The 19681-nt window shown below is 35.5% G+C and overlaps 1 protein-coding gene across 3 annotated transcripts in view; it reads left to right on the top strand.

Annotated features, from left to right (window-relative positions):
* LOC121727706 overlaps window positions 1-19681 on the top strand; it is a 185469-nt gene that overhangs the window by 38670 nt on the left and 127118 nt on the right. For 2 of the 3 annotated variants that reach the window (XM_042115682.1, XM_042115698.1), the window contains exon 2: window positions 18223-18251. The exons of the other annotated variant lie outside the window; for it this stretch is intronic. The gene's annotated coding sequence lies outside the window, so the exon portion shown is untranslated. The remainder of the gene's footprint in view (window positions 1-18222; window positions 18252-19681) is intronic. 3 annotated transcript variants of the gene reach the window in all.

Consider the following 19681-nt stretch of genomic DNA (forward strand, 5'->3'; position numbering starts at 1 on the left):
TTTGGTATTTAAAAAAACATATTATTTAAACACTTTTCCGAATTTTATCGTTTCTAAAGCAATCACAGGTATCTACAGTCATAAAAATCAATGATAAGTCAACAAATCTTTATTTCGTTTTATAAACTAAAAATTTCATTCGAATGATCATTTTTTAAAAGATTAAATAAAGATTCCTTGGCATACGTTTTATATTTAAGGTTATTCTTCCATTTAAGCTTAGGCCAAACCTACGCGACCAAAGCGACTGCGAAGCGGTAGCGTCTACCGCGCGGCGGACGCTGCCCATGTAATCTTATGGCGCCGTACACACTTACGCGACCGCGACGCGAAATGTTCGCGTCGGCAAAGCGAAACATGCGCGTCAAGTTGTCAGACGCGTGTTTTGAAGTGTACATAACTAGACTTCTTTTTTATATTTTTTTATTGTTTTGTACAACTCTTTAGTTTATGATTTTTTGATTTGTTTACGTTTTGAGATTGTGTCATGATATTAAGGCACCTACCACATGTGCATGCTTGAACACAGTTTTGCTAGCGCATTCTCGCATGAAAAGATGTAAGACTGACTTATCTACCACATGCATGCGCAAGCCACATTCTTGCCGAAATCGTCGGCGTATAAACAATGTTTCTCAATGAAGAACTATGTCTTCTACTTTAATTTTTCCAGTGTTAGCTAGTGACAAAATTGATAATGCATAAATAAAATAATTTTTTTCATATGCGTATTTTTTTTATTCCTGTCAGAATAATCTTTCGATTTGATCTTCCACAGAGCGAGCAGAGTTTTTTCTAATTCAATGATTTCAGTTGCAAACGACGTTTATAATATGTACGTAAATCTGCCCTTTTATAGCAGCGTGCGCGCATTTTAACACCATATTTTGACTGACAAAGAGCGGCTTGAAAACTGAACTTCCAACCACACGCGCAGACAAGTCTACACGAAGGCATGCCTGAATTTCAAGCAAGTAAAAAAAAAACAACAAGACAGACTTTGGGGCTTGCGCGTACTACAGCTTTACCAACTACACGCACAATGTTAAGTGTTCAAGCCGGCATGCACAAGCAAATCTGTAGTCAAGCATGCACGTGTGGTAGGCGCCTAAATTAATTCAACTTGACCATTGGGACGTGTTTGATTTCTCTGCACCTTCCAAATCAAAAGCAAGCTTAGCATCTCGCATCCCTCATGTCCGTCCGTCCGACGCATCGGACTCTGATATTAAGTATGAGGATGTCATTACCACAACAGTTAGCATACACCAGATAAAGTCGCGCGTCTTCAGTGACTGTTCATTAACAAATGAAGTTTGACGGTTCGCGCCGTAGTCGCGCAGGCGTGCACGGCCAGTTTCGCGTTGCAGACGCTCCCGTATCGCGTACCGCGTCCCCTGTCACTGACGCGTAGGTTTGTTCTAAGCTTTACTGTCTTCAAAAATTATTGATAGATTTTTATATATTTCATAAAATACAAATACATTTAATAATATATGTAATTTGGAGGTGAAGCTTGTTGTTGTAACACTTAATCTTAGCCCGAAAATCTTAATCCCTACTGTGACACACTGGATGCTAAATTGGATCTAACCATAATGCAAAAACAAACAGCTATTTACACAAGTACAATTGTTTCAAAAGTTTTGGGAAGTAACATACTAACAGTCGAAGGCGAATCCGCAGTACCCTCTCCCTGAAGGTTTCGGGGCGGGACTGAGATGAATGCCAGCGAGAGCTGTGAGAAGCCAAACTTCACTCCGAATAATATAATATAATATAATATAATATAATATAATATAATATAATATAATATAATATAATATAATATAATATAATATAATATAATATAATATAATATAATATAATATAATATAATATAATATAATATAATATAATATAATATTATACGTGGGAGAGCCACGCTTCGGCACGCATGGGCAGGCTCATCCGGTGAGATACCACGGCCTCACAGAATACCGGCGTGAAATAGCGCTTGCGCTGTGTTTCGTCGAGTGAGTGAGGTTCCGGACGCCCACAGGAGGATGCGGTCTGCAACACCAAAGGAATCATACCTTGGATGTTGCAAAGCGTATACCTTCTTATATTTTATTTATGTATGTTTATTCTTTAACATAATATATATCACTATTATATTTATAAACTTACCTTCAAATATGGAGAGAGAACTTGATCGTACTAGTATAGAGCCGCTTCCCGGGGGTGATCGCCGGGGCATGTCTGGAGCTGGCGCTGGACATTACAGCATGCAAACCGCCAGTGGCTACTCGCTGACCAGGCGGGCGAGGGCCGAGGAACTCGAAAATGCTACAGCCGAACACATCCGAGAGGACGATACTGCCTTGCGAAGTAGGCCTCATGCCACAAACTCCGCCGGTATATCGCCAGAGACCATAGCATCACAGAACACGAATGTTGATATCAGGCAAAAATGGTCTCTAGAAGAAGCTAGGGAGCTTCTATTCTGCTACTTCAAAGCCAAATCACAAGGAGTAGGCTACATTAGACGACTGGAAAATCTCTTTAAAGATAGAAATCCAACTAGTAATAAAATCAATAAATTAACAGGCACCACACTCTCTAACCAAGCTCGCAGTATAATTGCACGAAGAACTTTATCCGACGAAATCATCAATGTTATAAAAAATCAGGCTGAAAGTTCCGAAATAAATACTAATTCTGAAACCAATAGAGTTAGCGAACGAAGCCAAAATCAGTTAATCCCTCAAATAACAATAACACAAAATATACAAAGTACAGAAAGATCAATAATTGAAGGAGATAATAACGATTCATTAGACACAGGAATTTCGCAAGAAGACTCTAGAAGAAAATGGACACCCCAAGAAGTGTGTGAACTTATGTATTGCTATTTCAAGTCTAGATCAGAAGGACCCGGATATGTCAAAAGGCTAGAAACACTTTTCAAACTAAGAAATGCAAATAACCCTAAAGCAAGAAAAATGACAGGGCAGCTTTTATCTAATCAAGCGCGAAGGATAATAACGTATAAAGATTTATCAGATGATACATTAAGAGAAATACGAATGCGTGCAGATCAACCAAACGATAGTAGCTTGCGCTCCGTGCAAGAAACAAATGATGCAGTAGAACCAAATGAACATTCAATACAAAATCGAGTAATACAATCAGACATGCAAACACCAAATCTTGCAAACTTTACTGAAGACAACCATAGACTCTCAGAATTACCAGGGATACCAGGGACTGATGATGATGATAACCATTTAGCGCAGACATATAGACAACCACAATCATGCGCACAAACAGAAGTAAACCAGACAGAACCACATTTAAATATAACAGAAAGTACGTTTACCCTTGACCAAAACGCGCTGATGGAATCAAGGCTACAGAATAAGAGCGCTGAAGTCGATGATATGCAAGACCAAAATATTATAAATGATTTCCTACAAAGTCTGGCAGAGACTAAAGAAACCCCAGTTGAAAACAGACAGTCTTTACCTAAGCCCAATTTTAATAAATCATTCTTTGACAAATTAAATAAAATAAATAAGTACTTACCGAATATTTTAGAAACACAGGAAACACTCAGAGGCATTAACGATGTAATATATGCTGCTGCAAAAACACTAATTATCAGCAACTGCCAAAAGCCATATTGCAAGCAAAAGGCTGCAAGACCCGCCAAAGAACCAGCGTGGAAAATGAGAATAAAAAATAAAATAGAGCAAACCAGAAAAGATCTAGGTCGATTAATTGAAAGTAAAAACAATAATATAAGCCTGAATAAACAAAACACTATTAACAAACTCTATGACAAATATCAAATATTCAATGAGCAAGATTTAGAAAACACAATAGAAATTTTGAAACAAAAGGTCAAACTATATGCAGGAAGAATAAAACGATATGAAGAAATCATAAACAGGAAAATTCAAAACACACTCTTTAAAGAAAGCCAATACAAATTCTACAGGACTTTAGGTAATAAAACCAAGAGCCCCCGAGATCTTCCAAATAAGCAGGACATACAAACTTTCTGGTCGCAAATACTATCACAACCAAAGCAATTTAATACTAATGCTCCGTGGATAAAAGAAATAGAGAACAATGTACAAATTGACCCCGACAATCATATTTACAGGTTTGAAAATATAAGTGTAGAGATGCTGAAGAATGCAATTAGAAAAACTAATAATTGGAAGGCGCCTGGAATAGATAAAATACAAAATTTCTACCTAAAATACTTTACTAGTACCCATTTCTACATAGCAAAAGCATTTGACCGGATCTTTAACGGAACAGAAGATACAGAAGAATGGTTCACTACAGGACAGGTGATCCTTATACCGAAAACAGAGAATAACACAGATAACCCAAAGAACTGGCGCCCCATAGCTTGCTTACCTACAATGTACAAACTATTAACGTCCATAATAGCAGACAGATTATACCTATTTTGTGAACACAACAAAATTCTAGCAGTTGAACAACGCGGATGCAGGAGAGGTACCAGAGGATGCAAGGATCACCTAATGCTCAATAAAGCAATACTTGAAGATGCATATCACGCAAAGAAAAATTTAAGTATGTGTTGGATAGATTATCAGAAAGCCTTCGATAGTATATCCCACGAGTGGCTAATAAAACTACTTAGCCTTTATAAATGCCCGATTGCTGTCATAAGCTTTCTGAAGAAAGTAATGACAAACTGGAAAGTGGTTATGACAGCCCATGGAGAAAGAACAACAGTAGTTACAGACCCGATACAAATTAATTGCGGATTATTCCAAGGAGACTCACTCTCGCCCTTACTTTTCTGCCTAGCTATAAACCCGCTATCTCAAATTCTAAACAAATACACAAACAAAGGATACCAGCTCAAGGATAGCGCAAACATAAATCACTTACTCTATATGGATGACCTGAAATTATACGCTAAAACTAAGAAAACTCTAGAAAGCCTAATACATACAGTAGAAATATTTACAAATGACATCGGAATGAAATTCGGACTAGAAAAATGCAATACACTACACATAATAGAAGGACGAAAATCCAGAAATCAAACAGAAGGGCAGATGCTGTTAAGTGGAGAGGAATTCGCATACTTAAAAGATAACGAAACATACAAATATTTAGGTATCCATGAATCTGGAAAGCTAAATCATCAAGAACTACGGCATCAAATAACAAAAGAATACTTTAAAAGAACTAAGAAAATACTGAACACACACCTTAGCGCAAGAAATACGATGAAAGCAATAAATGCGTATGCAACTCCAGTACTACTCTATTCATTCGGCATAGTTAATTACAAAGATAGAGATATAAAAGCAATAGATACTAAAACAAGAAAATTATTAGCACTTAATAAGGCACACCAACAAAAAGCAGAAGTAGAAAGACTATATCTACCGACAGAGGAAGGAGGAAGAGGGTTATTAAATATAGAATCACTGTATAAAAGCCAAATTATTAAATATAAACAGCATCTAAATAATGCGCGTGATTACCTAATAAAAGCAGTTAATGATCATGATAAAAATATAAATAAATACTCAATAAATGTAAATGCAGAAGAATATGTAAGAGAAATAGGATTAAATGGAAGAGATAATATAAATGAGACGGATATTAAAAAAGCTATATTAAAAAAGAAAATACATACCTGGAAGTCGAAACCCTTGCGCGCACAATTCCATAAACAAGTCCTAGAAAAGGAAAATATTGACAAAAATCTCTCGTTTAATTGGATCAAAAAACAAATGATATCCCCTACACTAGAAGCTGCTATTTTTGCAATCCAGGACCAATCTATAATAACTAAACAGTTCGAACGAGATATACTAAAGAAAGAGGTAGATGGAAAATGCCGAATATGCTTTACCAAAGATGAAACAATCCAACACATAGTTTCAGGTTGCGAAAAATTAGCAGGAATACAGTACACACAAAGACACAACAATATCGTTCAATATATTTACTGGGCCCTAAGCAAAAAACACAATTTCAATACAGAGCAGTTATGGTGGAGAGATAAGCTCACACAACCCCAAGTTAAAGAGAACGATACAGCCAAACTCATGTGGGAGATGCCAGTACAGACAGACGTACAAGTTATCCACAATAGACCGGATATAATATACATAGACAAGCAACAAAACATCACTTACCTGATAGATGTCACAATACCCACCGACTACAATATTGGCGCTAAAGAAATGGAAAAATTAACCAAGTACCATCTGCTGAAAAAAGAAATAACTAGACTCTGGAAAACCAAAGCCATCATCGTACCAATTGTAATAGGAGCAACAGGAATGGTCGCCAAGAGCATCCGTAGATACTGTGACACACTGGATGCTAAATTGGATCTAACCATAATGCAAAAACAAACAGCTATTTACACAAGTACAATTGTTTCAAAAGTTTTGGGAAGTAACATACTAACCGTCGAAGGCGAATCCGCAGTACCCTCTCCCTGAAGGTTTCGGGGCGGGACTGAGATGAATGCCAGCGAGAGCTGTGAGAAGCCAAACTTCACTCCGAATAATATAATATAATATAATATAATATAATATAATATAATATAATATAATATAATATAATATAATATAATATAATATAATATAATATAATATAATATAATATAATATAATATAATATAATATAATATAATATAATATAATATAATATAATATAATATAATATAATATAATATAATATAATATAATATTCGGAGTGAAGTTTGGCTTCTCACAGCTCTCGCTGGCATTCATCTCAGTCCCGCCCCGAAACCTTCAGGGAGAGGGTACTGCGGATTCGCCTTCGACTGTTAGTATGTTACTTCCCAAAACTTTTGAAACAATTGTACTTGTGTAAATAGCTGTTTGTTTTTGCATTATGGTTAGATCCAATTTAGCATCCAGTGTGTCACAGTATCTACGGATGCTCTTGGCGACCATTCCTGTTGCTCCTATTACAATTGGTACGATGATGGCTTTGGTTTTCCAGAGTCTAGTTATTTCTTTTTTCAGCAGATGGTACTTGGTTAATTTTTCCATTTCTTTAGCGCCAATATTGTAGTCGGTGGGTATAATATAATATAATATAATAGGAGATGTAAATAATCGCTACTATATAAGTATGGTACGGCCGTGCCCGTTCACTCGAGACTTGGTTGGGCATTGTCGTGACCGCACACTATGGTATTTAAATAGTATTTTACTTGAAAGGTGTTCGCAAACGCTGAAAATCATATTTAAAGTATTTTCGCACCGTTAATCTTTGAATTTTAAGAAAACCCGGAAAAACCCGGGAAAAACCCGGGTTTTCGTTTTAAAAAACCCGAAAACTCGGGTTTTGAAAATTGGGTCCGAGTTTCGATGCCCTACCTGCGCCACATTGCGCCCTGCGCAGCCCAACAACAATATTTAAAATATACTTTAAGAATCCTGAAGGATGATAGTATTATTGTTATTTATTATTTTTACTATACCTAAAGACTACTTTATGCTACGTCATGTACGACATGTACTAATAACTAACATCAAATACGACATGGTAATTCTATTTTCATTTACCTTTAATATTTGAAGAACATCGAATAAAAATCAATGGATCAATAATTACTTATCTATTTTTAATATAAAACCCTCTTTTGAAAAAGTCTTCTTACGCCTACAACGAATAAACAAAATCAACTCACACACTTAAAAAAAAAAAAATTCTCGTAGGAAGGTCACTTTAAATTGAGTATTCGTTCGGATCGGGAAATTCCAAGAAAACGAAAGTATGAAAATCGATAAAAATGAACAATTTGAAACAAATTCTCTTTCCTTCGACTTAAGACTTAGTATAATAGAAGGGATATAAAATGAGAATTATGGGCATCAAAAGATTTGAAACAATAGTATTTCGATTATAATTGGTTAGCCACAAAGATCCCTTTTCGCGAAGATTACAACGGAACAATCCGTGCCGATTACAGCGGCACTACCTACCCACTGAAACAACTGAAATTTTCGATTCGATTTCGAAAGAAAAGAGAAGATTCTGACAAAGACATGGGACAAAGAATTAGAAATAAAAAATATTGATAAAGTATTTGAAATTTAAATACAAGCGCCATATTATTCATGTCAAATCCCAAACATTGATACGCTTACAAAGTTGTCGAATGCAAGTTGTCTCACCTTATTCCCTTTTGTGTGCTATCCATCTGATCGTTCACCAATAAAAACCTTCTTTGTACCGAATATCTCATGCACCGGCGTGACACGGTTAAAGAGAAGTGGATTAACCGTTACTTTAACTCGTAGGCTGTTGCGAGTTGCCACTGCGAGCTGCCGGCGGGTATACGTTCCACTGCAATAGTTGATGACGTTATTATTATCGAAACATTGAATTATACTGTTACATCAAAAGTCACATGTCAACGTATCTTATCTTATATCTTCAATTCTTGTATATATATATATAATTGGAATCTCGGAATCGGCTCCAACGATTTTCATGAAATTTAGTATATAGGGGGTTTCGGGGGCGATAAATCGATCTAACTAGGAATCATTTTTAGAAAATGACATTTTATTCGTGTTTTATCGAATACCGAGCAAAGCTCGGTCAAATAGCTAGTGTGTATTAAAAACGCTTAAGGTTTCAGTTGCATTTCCATGAATTGCAATTACAAAATATTGCTGTTTATTTTTTTTATTTTTCGTATTTTTGATCAGATCGAATTGGACCTTCGTCGGGTGCAGGCCTTCTCGTAAGATTAATATTATTAAGTTTTCTAAATAAAATTATTCCAGTTTTAATAAAAGTTATTTTTTTAAGTCTCTCAAGATCCACCAAGTAACAGTACGTTTATAATGGAAAAAAAATCAATTAATACATGAATTGTCTCAAAATGTCTCTGTCTATGTCTTATTTAGGATCAAACTAATGAATCTTGTATGAACTTCAATATGGAGCTACTCATATCCCGGGAAAAGCTATAGGATAGTTTCAATTATAAAATGATTCACGTATCACGCGCAAAACAGGAATTTCCGCGCTAACGTACTTGCATGCAACTATTGCCACTAATATAACTGTAAAATATAACATAAATGTGATGGTATGGAATCAATTTATTTGGTTACCTAGTTGCTCGAAATAAATGCGGGTGGAATAGCTCACCTAGCGTAATCCCAGTTTCGGGTTTGCCGTATTTATTGCCCCATGCACGCGTTAGCGACACATGACTGCGCCCTGATGCAGCCTGATACAGCCATCAATTCAGATCAGTTCATACACTGACCCGTTGAAATTCGGATCAGTTTAGCCTCGACGTCAATACCTTTAAGCTGAATTTAAAATATTCTGCATTATTTAGTTCTTTTGTTTTACACAAATTAGTTAAAAAACCTTTTTAAAAAATCATGTACGCATTTTATCAGTTGTACGTCCCGGTGAACTTCGTGTCACTTTAAAACCTTCCCTGGACTTCTACGAATATTTAAAGACTAAAATTTAAAATTTTAAGCCCAATCCGTTCAGCAGTTTTCGAGTTTTAGCGTTACTAACACAATTGAAAATCTATTTTTATATACACATATAATGTATACTGAAGAAAGCTTACAGTGCTAAACTACGTAGAATAGGTTAGGGTGTTATTCGTGTAGTCACTCGACCGATGGGTTCAGAAACTACAGCCATTTTAAAGTTATGAAAAAGAAAATATATTCAGAAAATTGCTTATTTAGGTAAACTATAACAAGAGATTTTAGACAATAAGGACCAAATCATTTAGTTTAGTGCAACATAAAATATCTGCGAAGCTTAACCTGGGTCCAGACGAGTGTAACGTGTAATGTAATTCACCGTGTAATGTAACACGAATTCTACGTGTGGATGACACAACGAGCATTACATGTAACGCTCGGGGTTTGTCCATCGACTGTCGGTTTTTGCGCGAGCACAAAGGCGTTTGGACAATTCGCTTTGAGTTCGTGTGCCGTCCACACTGTTGATGCTAAATTACACGTAATCTTGCATTACACGTTATACTCGTCTGGACCCGGCTTTAGTTAGAAAAATATGAAGCTTTATTTTTTTTATATTTTAAAGTGTCCCTAGACTCCCTACAGGCTTACCTTACCTTTGAATCTACAGTGCTTTATATGGAAGCTTCTATTTTGGTATACTAAACATCCCCTATCTTAATCTGACAGATCCGATGACATTTCAATATTCGAAAATAACTTTTTTTAACCCACCACTTGAGAAATCTGATTTCTATACCATGATAACTAGACACATATCGGAAGCCTATATATTATACAAGCTTAATCTGACACACTCGAGCTTTTAAGTATTTGTAAGAAAGACAAGCTTTTACTTAGTTTATAGTATTCCACCGGACGGGAAAGGCGCAATACTTTTTCGAAATAAAGAGTAAAGTAATAATCCAAAGACTAAACTACATTCATGCCATAGATTAAAATTCGTTCAGAATGTTTGCATGAAAAAGAAACAAGCATACTCATTACACACATTTCGCCTTTATAATATTATTATGAAAGTGTTTTTGCAAAAAAAGTTAAAGCAAATAAGATTAATTTCTTGCAAACAGTGTTATAATAAGTCTCCTGGATCTTGGAAAACTTTCATTTAATCGTGTGCTCTATAGAGTGGGCGTGATAATATTGTCTCGTGTCGAAAAATTAAGACGATCCTGTAGAGTGTAGAATACGAAACTCTCACTTCGAACTTGGAAGGTTTCGACGTATTACGAATTTTAATTGACTTCTTCAGACTTATGTAATTAGGAAAATTATCCTATTTATTAGAATCGTTATTATATTAATTAGGATATTTTATTGTTTTTCATTAGGATTAATATTCGAGCAGGCGTACCCAATGAGCAATGATTATTATGAAGAAATATGCTTATTTTCTTGCTAATAAATGCTTATGAAGTTAGCGAATTATAATCCTAAGCAAATACGTACTTAGCTAAAATTTAGTATTAGCCATTATTCCTACATGAAATACTCTATTTATACACAAAGCCCGCCTTTTATGGGATTATAAGTTGAATACTGCACTGTCTGCGCACGCCGCGCGCCGGAGCTGTTTGCAAAAATGTAAAACTTCAAAGTGAAAGCTTTGTGCTTTTATGTTCATGATGGTTATCAAATCCATTCCATTTACTGCTGCTTGTGTTCCAGCTTCGAGTAATTACAAGTAATGGAACTTGATACCGAATTTAGTTGATGCTGATCCGGAGCGTATCTCAGATCTAGAAATGTAGAGAGCTTTTCCTCGGCGGTAGTGCTCCAAAAGTATAGATATTGTACAGCTGTAGACGATCTTGTTACTATGTCATATATAATGAGGAATAGCTTTCTCCACATTGTGCCTTTTTTTGTTCAACAAGGGCATGCGTTATAGCGCAGTCAACAGCGAAGATGTGGAATGCCCGTGACGCGCGTCAAAATCCACCCGCGTTGAAAGAAAAGTGTCACAGCGCGCTACGATTTCAACGCGCGTTACGAGCATGCCTCACGTTCGCTGTTGACAGCGCTATAAGGCATGCCCTTGATGAACAGAAAAAGGCACAATGTGGACAAAGCTATTGAGGTGGATTACGAATTTTATTCCAATATCAGGGTTAATACGAGTATTATAACGTCTCGTATGTTATATTTGGTGTCCAAAGCATACTATCAGCAATTTGATCACATGCAAAGACTGCAGTATAAAAAACCGGCCAAGGGCGAGAGGGCGAGAAACCTCAATATGATTTTTGAAGACCTATCCATAGGTTAAATGAAAAAAAAAATTGTTTCAGTTGTACCTACATAATATGGGGACCCTAAATTTTTTAATAATTTTTCCATTTTTGTATCAAAATCTTAATGCGGTTCACAGACTACATGTACTTACCAAGTTTCAATAGTATAGCTCTTAATAGTTTTAGAGAAAAGTGGCTGTGACATACGGAGGGACAGGCAGACATGACGAATCTCTAAGGATTCCGTTTTTTGCCATTTGGCTACGGAACCCTAAAAATTATGATGTGTTTATTTTGTTATTGTTTCTCATTTCCATGGAGGAAAATTGTATTGATTTTAAATAACTGATGATGATAGGGTTAATTATTAATTATTTTAGTGAACTCAATACCAAAAATTGCGTATCGTCTGCCTCGTTACGGATAAATTTTCAACGCACAAAAATCTAATTACGGCAATTTATTTTTAATATAAGTACATAATAAATAATGAACTGCTTCCCTAAAAATATAAAGCTTTCATAAACTGAATGATATGGAAGGTATAGCCTGTTTTGGTTATGGTTGGTTTGATTTCATTAGGGCGGACTAATTGTGTTTAAATATTTTGTAAATAACAATAAGTTATCATAATAAATAAATAAATAGTGGAGAGTTGTGAGTTAATCGAAACTTCAATAATGACAAAAGGTTCATAGATTAAGATGCTAGTCAACAGATTTTTGTTTTCAAACTCAAAAGTTTATTGTTATTTTTAGGTAGTTGCTGAAATTATAAATTAACTAGAGCTTTTAAAAAATAAGGAGTTTTAAATATGAAATTTTCACCCTAAATATAGGACGTATTATGTCCTGGCGCCACATTAGCGCCACCAGGCTCTAGAATCTAGATCATTCGAGATTATCTTGGCGATCAACTGCTCTCCTTTGCCTGTGACATCTGTGAGTTGTGACACGGCCATCCCGTCACACGGAACATCTAAATTACGAACAATCAACTGTGACTCGTGAGTCGTGACAAAACACGACGCGACGTTCTATAAGTTATGTAGGAAAGATAAAGCAGATAAAATAACTCTATTTAATACAGGAGTAGCGAAAGGTTCTTGAGGGTCAAATAATTAATTTGTCAAAACTCATGATATCAATACAAAAGTTTAATTTTTCTAACTGTATAGCTCCATCATGTAAGTAAGTATGCCATGAATTTGAGACAGATAATCTCTTACGATTCTGATAGAATATTATGTATTGTATGTAATTAGTAATTACCTTCTACACATACAATAAACAAAACTGAAGAAGTGCCTACCCTACCCCCAGCATCTTTGATCCATGCTGGCGCTGAGCCATTGCGTAATGAATTATTTATATATGACTGTACTGCGCTCATAATTAATTCATGATATTGACTCGTCCTGATATTGTTTGAGTTTGTTGATATAATAGAGACGAAATGGCGATACATAGCGATTTATACAAATATTAACTTATTGAATTAAATATTGTCAATCGACTCGATAAACGACGGATCGCAATTTCATGTCGAATTTATTCAAATGCAATATTCGGAATCATTTTGTACCATAACACGTTAAATTGCGTACAAAACCATTATTACTTACAAATAACGTCGTTACAGGAAGATATTAAAATATTATAAAATGTCAGGAAATTAATTAATTTTAGGTATAATATCCATTACGAGTACGAGTGTTTTTATTTGTCATAATAATTTGCACACCATTTTCCGCTAAAATTAAACCTAATTAATGTTATAGTCTGTCAAGAAAGTGCAGAAATTAAAAAGTGGCAACATCGTAGTGTCGTCTCTTTCAAATCAATCTAAGAAAAAAGGGATGACACTACGATGTTGCCACTTTTTAATTTATTCACTTTCTTGACGGACTGTACATAGGTTTACCAATGGTAAATTACCAGGTGGAAAACCTACTTTAAGCCTTTAATTGTTTGAAGGTTTCTACGTTCTAAGGATAAGTAAGTAAATGCTTATAGTAGGGCCGAAGTAAATTGAACATGGGAACAAGGGAGCTAACGGGATAATACGCGTACACTCCTAAATGATATTTTCCGCTTATCATAACCGAAAAGGCTTACGCTCCTCGAATAGGATTACCCAGGCATTAAATTAAAATTTTACATCTACGTGAAATATTTCTTTCTCGGCGCAACAATATGATTCAATTTTAGGTAGTCGGCATTGTTTTATTAATGTCATACGCAAAGGGTAAAAACGTTGAAATTCTCACAGATAGATGGAGTAAAGAGTAATGCTGTTGCTATAATATTATATTCTGTAACAACAAAAATGTTAAGCACCAAATGTTTTAAATATCTTGATCTGTCAAATCTATTTTAGGTTGATTTTTAGGGTTCCGTACCCAAAGGGTAAAAACGGGACCCTATTGATAAGACTTCGATGTCTGTCCGTCTGTCTGTCTGTCTATCTGTCTGTGTGTCCAGGCCGTAACTAAGAACCGCTACAGCTAGACTTCTGAAATTTTTACAGATTGTGTATTATATATCTGTTGCCGCTATAACAGCAAATACTAAAAATAAAATAAATTAAATATTTAAGGGGGACTCCGATATAACAAACAAGATTTTTTTTCTATTTTTTGCTCGATATCAATATTACGGCAAAACTTATAATAGGCACTTGAAATATTCACGAAACAAGTACTCAGTTTTATTTTTACTATAAAAATTAAATAAATGAAATAATTAATTGATTTAATTGTAGTACGAAACCCTTAGCGCGCGAGTCCAACATCCAGCACATGGTCGAATTTTTAAATAATCTGAAGGCAGTAGTTGCAAACTCCTTAACAATCTTCACACGATAATATAATATAATATTCACAGTATTTTTCTGTACTCGAGTAAGCTTTTAGCGCGAGACATAACGAGAAAAAACAAGGAAAAATTGAGCGCAACAACGCCACCTTAGGATGGTGAGGAACATAATAGCGATACTTTTGACCCGACTTCTCGTTTTCCCACTTTTCTATACTCATATAGGTCAAGAGACTTCGCTTAGCCTAATTTAAAACATTTATTCACGCCTCGCCTGTAGAACCAGTGCTATATTTTTTTATTCCCTTACAATTGAATGTTGCCATTTTCCTTTGAAAACCGAGCGTTATTAGCGGCGTTAAATGCGGTATTTAACTTGTGTGAGAATAACAGTTTTGACTCAGATTTATTTCTGTGGTTGGGTTATAAAATTTTAATCCTATTATTCATCATCATCACGGCAGTTACTTCGGGTCATAAAGATCCAGTGCTCTGTTTTTATAACTTTAAGGGTCACCTCAGATAAATTGGCCGACTATCGTACAACTAAATTGAGTAGTTTCACAATTTAATTGGACAACTTAATTTGTAGGTAATCGGAAAGGAATCGTGGTTCTCATACGATCGGTGTCCAATTATTTAGTTGTACAATTTAGTTAGATGCAATGTGTGAGCTCTCATAAGTCGCTATTATAGCCGTTGGTATACTGACTTTGCGATTTAGTTGGCCAACTTGAAATTGTAAGTCTGCGGTCACTCTAATGCGACAACTATCTATAGTCTGTATTCCTATCAAACTAAAAGTGGGGTATTTTATTTAATGAATCTCTTGAAAATCTCTTTCGATTACTCGTTACCAAAATACTCCATAGTTTGATATTCCCGTAGATGATGTTATTCAGTAAGTGGTTGACTCTGGTCCTCGCTTCCACAGGATCATAATTGCTCGACCCAATTATCGTCCCACATCCTATCGCTCTAATTCTGTGCTTACTTTAGATTAACCTTATTCAGCCTTTTCGCCACAATATAATATTACTACTAATGCTGCCGTATCTGATTACTGGTTAATAAAGTAGGAAGTACCTATTATCGATCCCACATCCACTACACCACTTACTTATTTAAAGATGATTACGTACGTTGTTTAAATATATTTATATATTTATGTCAAGCACATTATAGGTATCACACGCGTAAGTTTTCTGTACTAAATATTATGACAGTGTACTTATTATACCAATAATCGTTAAGGCTGCGATTTAAAATCAGTAACTTTATATTAGTTGTCAACATTTGTATGAAATTTTGTAACAAGTCTCGTGATTTGGACCATAATAGGACCACTAATGTAATATGAACATTTCGCGTTAAGCACGCCTATCATCCTGACTGAATTATTACTGCATCTAATGCTCTTTATTCCTGCGGGCCCCTACATATTTCACATACAATAGCGAATTATTGTAACTGTCACCGAAAGGCCCGCACGAAAAATTGCTGCGAGGGCGGAATTAATTACTGTCAAACCGTGCGTTGATAATACCAGATAATACTAATTAAATTTGACGGCTCGTATGAGCTCATAATTATGACAGTAATAATTACATGTAAGCTACCATGTAAACATGGGCGTACCCAGGTTCTGGGCCAGGGGGGGGCAAATTACCCAGGTTCTGGTGCCAGGGGGGGGGCAAATTACCCAGGTTCTGGGTCTATAGGCTGATATGATGATATGATGAGGTGTTTATAAAGAATAAAAAATTAATCATTTTTAGTTGTAAAAATATTGTAAGTATTGCAAACAAATGGCAAAAATTCGTTTTCTTAATTTTTATAGATAAAAGTACTAGATAATATACTTAGTAGGGACGTCAACATGATCCAGCTGCCCCCCCCTGCCCCCCCTCGGTACGCCCATGCATGTAAATATATTAGTGAAGACTTCAAATAGAGTTTGTTCCCGAAAAAGTCGGGAAAATCAAAAATGACAAAAAAATATGCCAGAAACGACGTCAGGGATAGTCGTATGTTTTCAATATAATTGATTACTTTACAGTCCCGCCGATCTGGGTCGTGTGCGTCGGGAATCGCGGCGTGTCATAAAATTGGAAACGCCGCGCGACGCTGATGCCCGATAATTCAATAATTACTTGGTCCGGCACGGCTGAGGCCGAAGGTTGACAGATATTGATGGTCATTAACGACTTTTGGTGGCCGGGGCGTTTGATACGCCACCGCCGCAGATAATTGGCGACATCGTATATACTCGTCAACCCAAATAACCAGCTGTTCGCGTAGTACACTATGAATGGCTAAAATACTGCCGTCTAAGTTTAAGTTTTTTTTTATTACATGCACTTTGTAGCGGACGGCTCGTGGTCGTTACAGCCAGCTAAAGTTTAATTTTATTATTAGCCAGAATTAAGTTACGTAGCGTCCAATAATAAGATTAATAAGGGATCGTCGTTACGAATCCCCAGATCAAAATAACGACATAAATACGCACTGTTTCGTCTCAAGTTCGACTACTTGAACACGTATATAGTCTGCCTTGATAAATTCATCGCAAAATATTTCCCATTCAAGTGACTTCACGGCGAAAAAGTGAAAGCTGGAGGGTGTATTGTGAGGGCCCAGGAGCGATACTCTCGAGGAGAGTACAGCTAATTAAGACTCTCCCTGCACTCAATTAATATGCTCCTTACTTACATTGTCGTCGACGATGCCGATGTTTACATTATTAGCGCGAGTCGGTACAAGCCTATCCTTACTATACAAATTCACCTACATACATGTAGATTTATGGCAGGCTTAAGGTACAAGTTGGAAGCCGGCTACATAAAGCGGCAGCAGACGACATGTCGTCGCGTCACTATGAGTTTCTATGTATATCTATGAATAAGTTTCGCTAGCTTCGTGTCGCTAGCTGCGGAGGGTGTTTCATAGAAATACATAGAAACCAGTAGTGTCGCGACGACACGACGTCGCGTGGTCTGCTGTTGTCGCGTGTCGCTCGGCTTCGACTTGTACCTTTATATTATTCCAATCCACTGATCCAATGCAACGGTTTTTTTTGCAAAATTGCAATTCAGTACCCGTTTACAGTATTCCAATAGTAAGCCAGCGCTGGATACGATCACTGGATTCGAACAATGTAAACAGGCCATGAAGATATTATGTTGTCATTTATATTTGATAGGACCTTTACCCATTATACTCATCCCCATAATATTATACTCATCCCTCATAATACTCATCCCCATAATATTACTTATATAGTAATTGTATCCCGACGACGATTTCTCTTGTCGAAACTACAAGGTAAAATTATTACTTAAATAAGATGTAATAAGTAGGTAAAATAATCACAAACTTAAACTAGAGAATTATTATAACGTCTACTTTAAATATTTAGTTAAACAATGCGTTTGACATATTATTATGTAATAATTTGTGTGAAATAAATATGAAGACATTGTATCGGGCTTCGCTCCAAAGCTCCACTGGAGGCAAATTGTTCGAAAAGGCCTTTGAAGAGCATTTTTATACAATTTCAATTCTCAAACGTAATACTTCCGATTCTATTTTAAAATCGTAATATTTTTGTTTCAGGTAGCCGTTTCGTCTTCCTCGTACTAAAGGTTCGTACTGACAATATGTGGCTATATTATAATGGTCGCCAATTTTGTAGTATTTATATTCTATTCGCAATATTAAAAATAGGTAAAGCTGAATTTTATAGCTCCTATGCTCATCGAGTATGTGACTCGCTCAAAAAACTCTACATAATGAAACGTTAGAAATCCTAGAATGAATTTTATATAGCCATAAACCTATTTAAAGGCTATTTGAGCATTTAATGGCCGTTTATGAATTAGTCGGTGCTGCGCCGCGCTGTCGAGCTTCCTGTTGCTAAACTGGGTTGTATTGCGATAGCGCGTCCCGCGTTGTCGCCCGCGCCGAGTGCCGACTCTATCGACCAACTTTAGTCGACAGGTAAGCTTTTCGCTCCACTTCGAGCTATTGGCTATTTGTCAATTAATTATTGACTCGAGATAAAACACCGCCCATGAATTATGTATTTCCATAAAAATTGTGACGAAAACTTTCTTAGTTTATACTTTTCGCTCGCTTTAATATTCTGTCATTTCCAGATAGGTAATTCTGTTTTGTTTGACTACTTATATTAATGGGGAGAAATATTAACTTTAAATACTTTTTATTTTTAATTTTTTGATCATTATTTACTTTTTGCTTAGGTGCTAGGTAAGTTTTCGTGATTATCCAACACTGGTTTTTACTTTAACACGGCGTCACCTTAATACTTTTATGCTATATATATATATATATATATATATATATATATATATATATATATATATATATATATATATATATATATATATATATATATATATATATATATATATATATATATATATATATATATATATATATATATATATATATATATATATATATATATATATATATATATATATATATATATATATAATATTTAAGATTTTCATTATGTGATAGACATTTAATACACATCCATTACCCAGGAACTTTTGAAAACTTTTTGTTCCGTTGGCAGGATTCGAACCCGCGACCTCCGGCTTGAGCTACCAACAGCCCACCAACTGCCACAGAGGTCGTCAAATATAAATAAATAAAATTATCCTACTTCCTATCCTACTAATATTATAAAGGCGAAAGTTTGTTTGGTTGTATGGATGTGTGGATGTGTCAATGTGTGGATGTATGGATGTTTGTTACTCTTTCACGCAAAAACTACTGAACGGATTTTAATGAAACTTTACAATAATATAGCTTATACATCAGAATAACACATAGGCTACAATTTTAACCGACTTTCAAAGGGGGGGAGGTGTTATGTTTGTTTTCTTATATTCAACGATTACTCCGCCGATTGTTAACCGATTTTCAACATTTTTCTTTTGGTATATAGGGTATCATCCCAATTTGGTATTATATTAACAAAAGTGGTGATCTGATGAAGGATCCATAAGTAATCGAAGGAACTCCTCAAAACTTATAGGGAAAC

This window comes from Aricia agestis, chromosome 1 (genome assembly GCF_905147365.1).
Source record: "Aricia agestis chromosome 1, ilAriAges1.1, whole genome shotgun sequence".
Taxonomy (NCBI): Eukaryota; Metazoa; Arthropoda; class Insecta; order Lepidoptera; family Lycaenidae; genus Aricia; species Aricia agestis.